Below are 13,216 nucleotides of genomic sequence, written 5' to 3'. Positions count from 1 at the left end.
TTTTTTTTTTTTTTTTTTTTTTTTGACAGAGTCTCACTCTGTCGCACAGGCTGGACTGCAGTGTCGCAATCTTGGCTCACTGCAACCTCTGCCTCCTGAATTCAAGCGATTCTCCTGCCTCAGCCTCCCGAGTAACTGGGACTACAGGCGCCCGCCACCACGCCCAGCTAATTTTTGTATTTTTAGTAGAGACAGGGTTTCACCGTGTTGGCCAGGATGGTCTCCACCTCTTGACCTCGTGATCTGCCTGCCTTGGCCTCCCAAAGTGCTGGGATTACAGGCACGAGCCACCATGCCTGGCCTCCCTCCACTTTTTTGGTACAACTTTATTGATGTAAAATTGAAGTACAATAAAATGCACATTTTGGAAGTGTACAATTTGATCACTTTTCACACGTACACACCTATGTAACTATCACAATCAACATAGCAAGCATTTCCATCATTCTCAATAGTTTCCTTGAGAACTTTGTAATCCATCTCTTCTTTTACTCCATTCCCTAGGCAACCACTGCTGTGCTTTCTATCATTATAGATTACTTTGTCTTTTCTAGAATTCTATATAAATTGAAATAAACAGTGTATACATTTTTCCTGAATTGTCATTCAGCATAATATTTTAGATCTATTCGTGTTGTTTCGCGTATCGGTGGTTCATTCCTTTTAATTGCTGAATTATGTTCTTTTCTATGGATATACAAAAATTTGATTATCCATTTACTTCTTGTTGGATGTTTGGATTATTTCCAGTTTGGGATTGTTACGAATAAAGCTGTGATGAACATTCATGCAAGGTCTTTGTGTGGTCGGGCATCTTTGTTTCTCTTGCATAAATACTTCAGAGTGGAATGCTTGGATGTTATCATAGGTGTGTGTTTAACTTTTTGAGAAACTACAAAATACCTTCCAAACTGGTTCTATCATTTTATATTTCTACCAGCAGTTTGTGAGAGTTTCAGTTGCTCTATATCCCTGTCAGCACTTGGCATGCTCATTCTTTTTACTTTTAGCTAATCTAATGGATGATTAGTGGTATATAATTGTGGCTTTCACTTGCATTCCCTGATGCCTAATGATGAGCATCTTTTCACAGTCTTATTGGCCATCTGTATATCTTCTTTGCTGAAGCATCCGTTTAATATTTTGTCCGTTTTAAAAATTAGATTGTTTGGTTTCTTATTATTGAGCTATAAGAGTCCTTTATAAGTCCTCTGGAAAAAGTCCTTGCATATATGTTGCAAATATTTTCTCCCAGTCTGTGGCTTGCATTTTACTTTCTTAATGGTGCCTCATGAAGAACAAAAGTTTTAAATTTTGATCAAGTCGTATTTTCTATTTCTTTTTACATGGTTTATTAGTTTGGTGTCCTATCTAGGAAACCTTTGCCTAATCAAAGTTAGCAAAGATTCTTCTGCTATGCTTTCTTTCAGAAGTTCTGTGATTTTTGGTTTATGTATCACCAATACCAAATTGTCTTGATTTCTGTACCTTTATAGTAGTAAGTCTTGAAATCAGTTAGGGTAAGTCCTCTGATTTTGCCTTTCTCTTTCTCCTTCTTTTCCTCCTACTGCTCCTTTTTCTTAATTCCTCTGATTACTCTAGATCCTTTGCATTATCATATACATTTTAGAATTAGGTTGTCAATTTCTACAAAAAATAAAGGCCTGCTAAACTTTTTATTGGTATCACATAGAGTATGCATTACTATGAGGATATTGCCAGCCTGGGCAACGTAGACCTTGACTCTATTATAAAGAAAAAGAAAAATTAGCTGGGTGTGGTGGTGTGCACCTGTAGTCCCGGCTACTCTGGAGGCTGAGGTAGGAGGATCACTTGATCCCAGGAGTCCAAGGTTGCAGTGAACTGTGATTGTGCCATTGCATTCCAGCCTGGGTGACAGAGTGAGACCTTGTCTCAAAAAAAAAAAAAAAAAAAAAGGGCTACCTTAACGATGAGTCTCATTTTAAGTATGTGGTACCTTTCCATTTATCTGGTTCTTTTTCTAGATCTCCTGGGCTCAAGTGATCCTCCTGCCTCAGCCTTCCAAGTAGGTGGGACTACAGGCATGCCACCATGCCTGGCTACTATTTTTGATTTTTAGTAGAGATGAGGTCTGACTATGTTGCTCAGGCTGGTCTTGAACTCCTGGGCTCAAGTAATCCTCCTGATTTGGCCTCCCAAAGCGCTGGCTTTACAGGTATGAGCCAACATGCCTGGCTGGTCTTTAGTTTTCTTCAGCAATGTTTTGTAGTTTTTAATGTGGAGGTCTTGATCATCTTTTTTTTTTTTGAGACAGTGTCCCACTCAGGCTGAGTGCAGTGACATGATCACGGTTCATTGCAGACTTAACCTCCAGGGCTCAAGTGGTCCTCCCACCTCAGCCTCCCAAGTAGCTGGTACAGGCTTGTGGCACCACACCCAGCTAATTTTTTCATTTCTTTGTAGAGACAAGTTTTCTCCATGTTCCCCAGGCTGGTCTTGAACTCCTGAGCTCAAGTGATCTGCCAGCCTTGGCCTCCCAAAGTGCTAGGATTACGGGTGTGAGCCACCATGCCTGGTCTTATAATTTGAATAGTTTCTATTGATCTATTTTCACCTTCATTTAATCTTTCCTTTGTTATCTCCATTCTGCTATTGAGTGCCTCCAATGAGTTGTTTTTTTTTAATTTCAGATATTGTATTTTTTCATTCTAAAGTTTCCAAACGGTTCCTTTTTTTTTATAGTTTCTATTTCTGTACCAAGAATTTTTTTTTTTTTTTTTTTTTGAGACGGAGTCTTGCTCTGTCGCCCAGGCTGGAGTGCAGTGGCATGATCTCGGCTCACTGCAACCTCTGCCTCCCGGGTTCACGCCATTCTCCTGCCTCAGCCTCTCCGAGTAGCTGGGACTACAGGCGCCCGCCACCACGCCCGGCTAATTTTTTGTATTTTTGGTAGAGACGGGGTTTCACCGTGGTCTCGATCTCCTGACCTCGTGATCCGCCCACCTCGGCCTCCCAAAGTGCTGGGATTACAAGCGTGAGCCACCGCGCCCGGCTGTACCAAGAATTTTTGTCTTTTTATTCATTTCAAATGTATTTTCCTTTATCTCATGGAACATAGTTACAATAGCTCCTTTAAGGTCTTTGACAGTTTCAACATTGAGGTTATTTTGGGGTTGGCATGTGTTGATTATTTCTACCTTAAGAATTGGTCACATTTGGCTGGGTGTGGTGGCTCACACCTGTAATCCCAGCACTTTGGGAGGCCAAGATGGGTGGATCATGAGGTCAGGAGATGGAGACCAGCCTGGCTAACATGGTGAAACCCCGTCTCTACTAAAAATACAAAAACAAAATTAGCCGGGCATGGTGGCAGGTGCCTGTAGTCCCAGCTACTCGGGAGGCTGAGGCAGGAGAATGGTGTGAACCCAGGAGGTGGAGCTTGCAGTGAGCCAAGATTGTGCCACTGCACTCCAGCCTGTGCGACAGAGTGAGACTCCGTCGCAAAAAAAAAAAAAAAAAAAAAAATTGGTCACATTTTCCTGTTTCTTTGGTTGTCAAGTAATTTTGGATTGCATCCTGAACATTGTCAATGTTAATAGTGCATAGTTTCTAAGTCCTTTTATAATCCTTAGAAGAATGTTGATGTTTTTGCTTTAGCAGGCAATCAGTGCAGTTAGGCTGTGGCTAAGTTCTGATGATCTTCTGTGGGCACTGGTTTAAATTTTATATTAAATTATATGTCTGTGCTGTGCTGCTTTGGGTCTGTCCTGCACATGCATAGTTCAGGGGTTAGTCTGAGGCTTATGCAGGTGGTTCATATCTCAGCTAAATTTTGAAGGTCTTTGCTATACTGGTTTGTGTCTGTTCTGTGCATTCTTGACTCAGATGATAGACTGAGCCTAGGGTTCATACACAGAATTAGGGGACTACTTTCTCTAGTTCTTTCCCCTTTGGAAGTTCTCTCACTCACCTGCCCCATCTGGTTAACATTTCCCAGTTCTGGCCAGAAAGACATGTTTCTATTGGAATTTTAGCTATGAATAGGCCACTGGGGCCTGCCCTCAGGATAAAGCTGCATCAGAAAAAAAAAAAAATGGGAGAAACTCACCAATCTCCCCAAATACACCTGCTTTTATTTACTTTTACAGTCTTCAGGTAGTTTTTTCCTCCCATGTTTTTGTCCAAGTCTTTAGTTGTAGTCAGCAGGAGGGATAGGATATTTTGGGCTCACACTGCCCTGGCAGAACCAGAACTCTACTGACCCATTTATTTTTCATATAGATACAATTCAAAGACCCAGCAGAGTCCTGCAGGAGAGCCAGCCATGTACTTCACTCAGATTCCATAGCCTACTCTGAAAAACATATGTAGGCTTTCTGTATTCTGGTTTTAAAATACGATGTAATAGCAAGCAAGTCATTAAAAGCAAGGAAATCCTTTATCAATGACAAAGATTGGAACATTAAGTTTTATTTTACTTTTTTCTAGGTTCAAAACTTTAATTTGGAGGGTAGAGGAGAACTATATAATCATTTATTCCTATACAATTCTTTCTTTGTGGCTAAGAAAATAACATTCTCTATACATATGTATATTGCCTGAACGGTAGTGTAAAAGTGCCTTTTGTTTCCTTGTGAGTCATTTTGTTGGGTTTCAGAACTGTCACTTTTAGTTATTTACCTTACCATAATATCTCTGACTATAATATAAATACAATATATAATTATGCTTTTGAAAAGGGTTTTTTACTTCTTGGCCCACAGTGGTTATTCTGGAGCTATTACAGCCTACCTGTTAAACATAAGGACTAGCAGCGTGGAACCCAAAGTTGATTCAGAGAATTATTTTAATTTGAAGACGGTTGCCCAGGTAAACAACAGCTGCTTTGGAATCATTACAGCTGAAGTGGTCAATGAATAATTTACTTTTATATTTAACTATAACAGATGAATATTTCAGGGATGCTAAAGTAGGAAGTGTTTCTTATCACTAGTTTATCTTGCTGTTATATTTTAAAGGGAATACTATAAATAGATACTAGGATATAAAGTTGCAGAGTTTCTTTGGGAGACATTGATTAATGGTGGGCAAAATCAAAATGATCAGAGTATGAATTTAGTTTTGTAAACAGCCCTAAAATATATTTATTTATCAAAATCTTATGCAAAATGTATTATGCCTTTGAACTTGGGCAGGGAGTCTTGCAAGAGCAACTTTTTCCCATGAGATTTTCTTTTAAAATTTATGTTCTTTACTTAAGAAGAGGTTGTTCCCACATTGTTGGCATTGTAGTAGGTTCTGGCATTTTATTTTGAAGATGGTACCTAGACAGAACCAGGAAATGCAAAGATCTAAATTTTTAAGACTAAGGGGAACTTTTATTTTTCAATTGAAAATAACCTTTTGTTATTACAAACACATTATATGTGTATTGTAGAAAGTACAAATAACATTATATATATATATGTAAGCTTATACATACATACATATATGTAAGTAAGAATATAAACTCCTTTTTATTTTCCAGGGATGATTCCTGCCACCTCTTTACTGTCTGTTCTCCCATATCCCTTTCCTTTTTTTTTTTTTTTTGAGATGGAGTCTCGCTTTGTTGCCCAGGCTGGAGTGCAGTGGTGCAATCTTGGCTCACTTCAAGCTCCGCCTCCCGGGTTCACACCATTCTCCTGCCTCAGCCTCTCCGAGTAGCTGGGACTACAGGCGCCCGCCACCACGCCTGGCTAACTTTTTGTATTTTTAGTAGAGACGGGGTTTCACCGTGGTCTCGATCTCCTGACCTTGTGATCCGCCCGCCTTGGCCTCCCAAAGTGCTGGGATTACAAGCATGAGCCACCGTGCTCGAATTTTCCCACTTGCTTTTTAAAGTTAAGAATATCTGCTATTTAAATGCATTTCTGTCTTAACTAATATCCAGTCTATGATCACATTTTTTCCCAATTGTTTAGAGGAGCTTTTAGAAACAAATTTAAAATTCTAAATTAAAAAAAATTCATCCAAAAATTAAATATCAAGCTTTGATAACTAAGGATGTTATTTTAAATATTCATTTGATTTGATTTGGGGATTTATTTCATGGGAGGTCTTTGGCAGGCCTAAAAGTTAGTATTGATAATCGCATGGTCAATCTGTCACATAGATTGATTCTGATCATGGCTATAGAGTTACCAAAATCACAAATGAACTGCTTGGGTTCTGGTGAATCCAGGGACTGAAAGGAGACATTCTGTCCGTAAGTTTCTAATAGAAATGAAAAAATATATAATGAGAGGAAGGTAATAACATTTGTATTTGTAGCATTTTACTTTCTTTCAAATACCTCATGCAACATGTGAATAGGGTTCACCTTGGGAGCAAGTTAGGACCTTTGGAAAGGGCCTAGGTAATTGCTGGCCATTAGAGTGGATCCCATAAATGAGTTTCGAGTTTTGTCCTCCAAATAATATCCCATGTTAGCCAAGAGTTACAGTTCTTCCAAAAGAGCCACAACTAGTTCAAGAGAGAAAGATTCTTTTTCCAGTAACTCATCAATTGACATTTAGAGGAAAGGATTTAGGAGGCTAAAAATATGGCTCATTGCCTAAGACACACAAATTTCACTGTTAAGAAACAAATTTCTGGAAGAACTATTAGATTCAGATAAATGTACCTAATTTTCCTTTTGCCTCCCTACTTAAGTTTTTAAATATAAAAGTAATCTAAACCTATACATTATATAAAATTTAACAAATATACAGAAAATGCAAATCACCGTTTACTTTCCTAATCAAACAATCATTAGCATTTTGCTCTGGTTTCTCTAAGTATTTTTTCTATGCATATGCCATAGTTACTATCTCATATATATATATGAGATTTATATATTTATATATATATGCTTACACATAAGTACATACCATATGTCCATATGTATATACATATATGTAAGCATATATGTACACTTATACATACACACATATAATTCCTTATATATGCCACATGTACTGTATGTACATAAATGTATATGCTTGCATTAGTCAAGGATTTTCTCAGATTACTATAGTCTTTCTAATCAGTATTTTGTAGTTGTTACATCCTATTTTATTGCAGTATTCAATGATTTATCCATTCCTCTCTCGATAGAAATTTTTCTCGTTTTTATTTAGGACCCAGTGTCTACTGGCCCACCCACTGACTGGGACTGAGATGCTCCGTGGAGGCTTCTTCCTTCTCTTCCCCACCCATTCTCAGGGCATATCTCCAGGATCCACATTCTGGAACATTCCCTTGGGGGGCCTGATCTCAGGGGTCAAGCTTTGTTTTGGCTCTCTTGCTTGGCCCTACCCCGATGTACTTGACATCTTGAACTTTTTCTTCTTGTAAGTCTGCCTTGCCAGGAATTTGGACTTAAAATCTCCTTTCTTCTCTGCTTCTTTCCAATCCTGTCTGCCTCTTTCCGGCTAGTCCTGGGTTTATAGATCTGTGCTTGAGCCAGAGTGCTAGGCCTTAGCTCACCATTGGATGCAAGGAAAAGGTCACTAAATCTCTAGTTTCTGTCTATAAATAACACTGGGATGAACTTTTTTGGATAAGATTTCCCCCCCATATTAAGGATTATTTTCTTAGAATAGAACCCCAGAAATGGAACTACTGAATGTGATTATTTTTAAGACTGTTAATATTTATTGTTGAATGAATGTAGCTAATATTTATTAACCTTTTCTGAGACATTATCTCATTTAATTCTCACAACAGTCCTATACATGTTCCTATTATGGATAAGGAAATAGAGGGCTGGACATGGTAGCTAACGTGTGTAATCTCAGCACTTTGGGAGGCAAAGGTGGGAGGATTGCTTGAGTCCAGGAGTTCAAGACACCAGTCTGGGCAACATAAAGAGACATAAATAAATAAATAAAAAATTAGCCAGGTGTGATGGTGCAAACCTGTGGTCCTGGCAACTGAGGAGGCTGAGGTGGGAGGATTGCTTGGGCCCAGGAGGTCAAGGCTGCAGTGAGCCATGATCATGTCACTGCACTTCATCCTAGGTGACAGAGTGGGATCCTGTCTCAAAAAAAAAAAAAAAGAAATAGAAAAATGGGGGTTTGTGTAACACTGCAATTCATTTTTTTGGGCTGTCATCATTTTTCATTATATTTTAAAAGATATCAATAGAACTTTGTTAATGTGTTTATTTTGGGGGGGGCAGAGAGTATGGTAACAGGGAAGTTTGGTTAAATAATTTTCTTTCTTTTTTTTTTTTGAGACGGAGTCTCGCTCTGTCGCCCAGGCTGGAGTGCAGTGGCACAATCTCGGCTCACTGCAAGCTCCGCCTCCCGGGTTCACGCCATTCTCCTGCCTCAGCCTCTCCGAGTAGCTGGGACTACAGGCGCCCGCCACCACGCCCGGCTATTTTTTTTTGTATTTTTAGTAGAGACGGGTTTCACCGTGGTCTCGATCTCCTGACCTCGTGATCCGCCCGCCTCGGCCTCCCAAAGTGCTGGGATTACAAGCTTGAGCCACCGCGCCCGGCCAATTTTCTTTCTTTTAAAAAATAGTTGTGATTCTTTTTTTGAGCATTAGTCATACAAAGATTTTCAGATTTTTTTTTTTTTTTTTTGAGACGGAGTCTCACTCTGTTGCCCAGGCAGCAGTGCAGTGGTGTGATCTTGGCTCACCACAACCTCCGCCTCCTACGGTCAAGCGATTCTCCTGCCTCAGCTTCCCAAGTACTACAGGGACTACAGGTGCGCGCCACTATGCCTGGCTAATTTTTGTATTTTTATTTATTTATTTATTTTTTAAAATTTTATCTATTTATTTATTTTTTTTTGAGATAGAGTCTCCCTCTGTTGCCCAGGCTGGAGTGTAGTGGCATAATCTTGGCTCACTGCAACCTCCACCTCCCAGGTTCAAGCAATTCTCCTGCCTCAGCCTCCCGAGTAGCTGGGATTACAGGAATGTGCCACCACGCCTGGCTAATTTTTTTGTATTTTTAGTAGAGACGGGGTTTCACCATATTGGCCAGGCTGGTCTCGAACTCCTAACCTCGTGATCCTCTCACCTTGGCCTCCCAAAGTGCTGGGATTACAGGCATGAGCCACTGTGCCCAGCCGATTTTTGTATTTTTAATAGAGATGGGGTTTCGCTATGTGGCTAGGCTGGTCTCAAATTCCTGACCTTGTGATCTTCCTGCCTCGGTCTCCCAAAGTGCTGGGATTACAGGTGTGAACCACCGCGCCTGGCCGAATTTCAGATTCATAAACAAAATCAGTTTAATACTGAAGGATAAACAGTAGGGCTCGTTGTGGACTCATTCATCCAATATTTCAGCACCTACCTGTTCGGTGCTACTGTGTAGCACTGTGTTAGGAGCTGTGTGGATACTGCACTAGAACAAAGCTTTACAAGAGGAGAGGCTCTGCTTTGTTCAGTGCTGCATTTCCAGAGCCAGGATAGTGCTTGGCATGCAGTGAATATTCAGGAAATCATTTCAGAATGAATGAAAATATGGTCATGCACTGTTTTTACCAGTTACAGTGAGTTCAGCTGTGGGTGACAGAAACCCCTAAATTACAATGGCTTAAACTGGATGTAAGTTTGTTTTTCACATGAAATAAATCTAGAAAAAAGCAGTCCTGACTGCCAAGGAAGGTTCCTGATACCACCAGGGCCCAGTTTCCTCCTGTCTTATTGCCCTGGATTTCTTGGCATATAATTTTTACTTCAGGGTCTCAGCTTTCTGTGTGAGCTCCAGCCATCACGTCAACATTTCCAAGGAAAAGAAGGAGAGCATGCATCCTGTTTTTCACAGCACTTCCTGGAGGTTGCACACAACTCTTTTACTTACGTCTCATTGGCCACGACTTAGTTACATTGTCACATCTAGCTGCAGCAAGGTTAAGAAATGTGAACTTTATTATGGGTGGCCATGTGCCCCAAGTAAAATCAGGAGTTCTATTTATCTGGAGGAAATAAATAATGTATTTGGGAACAACTCGCAGCATCTCTTGGTAATGAGCTTAAATCTTAGGAGGTGAAATTATAACACATTAAATTTTAAGTAACCACATAAAACTGTATATTATTGAAATCAAACAAGTAGTACAGGTGATAGGAAGCACAGAGACAGAAGATCCTTACAAAATTTTGGTTGACTAACTGCAGGAATATAGTGAAGGGCAGCATCACAGTTTAGGGGGTGAACCAGATACACATAGAGGAGTGGGGAGAATTGGAGTCCAGTCCAAAGGCTACAGATGTTTTATATTAGATAGAGGTGGTAAAAATACAAAAAAAAATGCACAGTGATAAGAATAAAATTCAATCTGCTTTTGATCATCAAGAAAAGGTCATAGTAATAGTTTTAAAATCAATATATTTTATTTAAAAAGACTTTTACCACCTTTAAAGAAATCTTTAAAGCCGTGTTACTTAGATTTCCCCCTGCAAGCCTCCTGTGGTTCTGTTGTGTTTAATCGGTGGTTCACCAAGGCTGTAGTTTTCTCTATAAGGCTCTTCTATTCTCTTGCAGGGCACAGAGCACTCAAGGGACTCTTGTGGCCAACGGAGGTTTCCCTTAGAGTTGGGAAACTATAGTGCCCCTGTTCTATACCTGCTGTCTCAAAAACACGTAGCATAAAAAAGGGAGGAGTGAAAATTTGGTCCACGTATTTAGAGGCTGAATTTCTTTCTCTTAACTTACTAGTTTAAAAATTATATATAGAGTACACATACATTAAATAATTAGAAAATAAAGGTAAACATAAAGAAAAAATAACCTGTAATCTCCAGAGATGGCCTCTGTTAATATTTTGATGTAAGCTCTTCCAGACCTTTTAGTGCCTTTTTATAAATACATTCACTTAAACATTGATTTAAAAAATACTGTCAAATTACTGTCTTATAATCTGCATTTTAAATTTAATGATCTAGTGTGAACTTTTTTTGACCAATAAATCTAATCGCGTCATCATTTCAAATGGCTGCACAATATTTTATTGGGAGGATGTCAAAGACCGATTTCTAGTGGCAGGAAATATGTCTGCAGTACTTCTTTTATCAGGAATTTAGGAGAGCTGCTAACTCACAGGAGCTGAGTGGGAGCAGAAGGCTTGAAACAAGGTCATCAGAAAAGGTTAGTTGCACAGTTGCCCCAGGCTGAGAGACTGAATCTAATACCTGGACAACTGGTTACTCCCAAAGGAGGCTGTCTGGAGATGTGGCTGTCAGCATGGATGGGTATCTCTCATAGCCTGTGGCTCCCCCAGTAAGCCCAGGTGAGGGCCTCTTTAAAAGCAGATGGCTCTGGAGAAATCACCTCAGGCCAGCAGCTGGTGTTCTGTAAACAGCCCTCATCTGCCAGATCCTTGCCTTTTCTCCAGTTGGTGTTAGAGACTAAGAGCTCTGTCAAAGTAGGTGTAGTTTTAAAACTTCTTTAGCTGCTACATCATCCCCCAGTAACCTCACCCCTTCACCCCAGCATTGTTCACATTCTGCTACCGATATTTGATTTACATAGAAAGCAATTACTTCATGAGCTGGGTATGTGCAGTGCTTAAGTCTTCTCACTCAGGAGCCTTTAGAAATAAAACTCAGATTAGGTAACAGCTAGGGCAGGATCATTGAGAACATTTTTTAACAGTGACATAATGACTTTCCTCAGTTATTTTCCCATTGTTTGAAAGGAATCATTATCTCTCTGTGGAACCACATTTGACATTGAGGCTTCAGTGAATTTCTGAAAGGCTGGCCCTTCCATCTGAATGGTAAGAGACTACCTGCCTTCTGATAATGGGCTCTGCACCATCAGGGTGCAGAATGGATGCTGGGTGCTTGCAGGCTGCCCTGATGTTATCCATTAAGGGTACATATCTTACAACGTGTGAACTATATCTGATACAGATTTTGCTCCACAAGAATAAACTTATTCTTACTTGAGGATAAATGACCGCAGGGATCATTGGCTTTTAAGTGTCATAATTTTTTATGTCATTTTGAAAAAAATGGGGGCTGCAGTAAACCACTTAGTATTATATTTCCATTTTCTGGATAATGGATTAGGTGTAATGTTCCAGCAAAAGTGTGTAGACCTACAGAGGGGAGGCTAGAAATAGAACAGGATACAAAATATGTACAACAAAATTTCCCAAGAAAGTCAAGTTAGCTTTCCTCTGATATGACCAAATATTAAAATATAAGGTGAATGCTTAGGAGAAGGGTTCATGATTGATGGGGTACTAAATTTAAAAAAAACCTGATTAAGTTCCTAAGGGACCCTAAAATGGGAATTTGGAAAAGGCAAGGGTAGTCAGAATAGCAGAGATGAGGGCTGGATAGTAAACAGTAACCTGGGGAAGTAATTAAAGATAAAAACAGAAGAATTCAACAGGGGAATGCTGAGATGTGTACTTGAGAAAAAAAGACAGTAAGAAAGGGACATAACCATGCATATAATCTTTATATAGTGTGGAAATAAGATATTTTAAAATTCTGACTTGGGTTTTCAACTAGGAAAGCAGGAGTTTTATTAGGATTCATAAATTCCGAATAAGAAGAAGAGTCAATTTTACGATTTTTGATAAAGGGGAAATGAAAAGCTGCCTCATGTTTCTAGTGGACAATCTTTTTGAGGTAGGTTTCCTGGAAGATATTCCTCCTGTATGAGTAGCTCTCTCTCTCTCTTTTTTTTTTTTTTTAGGTGAACTAAGGTCAAAACCACTGGCCATTGGGCTAGCTGTCCAAGGATGCTGGTGTTCAGAGAAACAAAATACTCTGAGAAGCAAATGGGGAAATAGAGAACCACAAAACACTTTGGGGAAGGTCACACTGGCAAATATTGGCATAGCAAATTGCTTCATAATGTAGGTATTGCTGAAGAGTTCAGTGACCCCAGGGTAAGTTGTGGATTGATTGGCAGGCGTCCAGTGAATAGCTTGTTTTAGGGTTATACATTTGATGTTGTCACTTTATATTTTTCTCAGCCTCCATTTCTATACCTGTAAAATAATGGCTTTGGAGCAGATGATCATGATTTTAGCAAAGACTGAGGAGTGGCTAGAGCTGTGCTGTTGGGGGTGTAGAGTGTTATTATCTAAGACAATAATGGACAAATCATCCAGGTAGAGCTAGCTAGGAGTATAAAAATCTACAGGAGTCTTGAAGCTTAAGTGGTGATGGGTCAATGGTGGAAGAGGGAACTTCTAGCACATGGTCTTTGAACATAGTCAAATGGCCAATG

This window comes from Hylobates moloch, unplaced genomic scaffold (assembly GCF_009828535.3).
Source record: "Hylobates moloch isolate HMO894 unplaced genomic scaffold, HMol_V3 SCAFFOLD_16, whole genome shotgun sequence".
Classification (NCBI taxonomy): Eukaryota; Metazoa; Chordata; class Mammalia; order Primates; family Hylobatidae; genus Hylobates; species Hylobates moloch.
Note: the sequence above shows the minus strand (reverse complement) of the source record.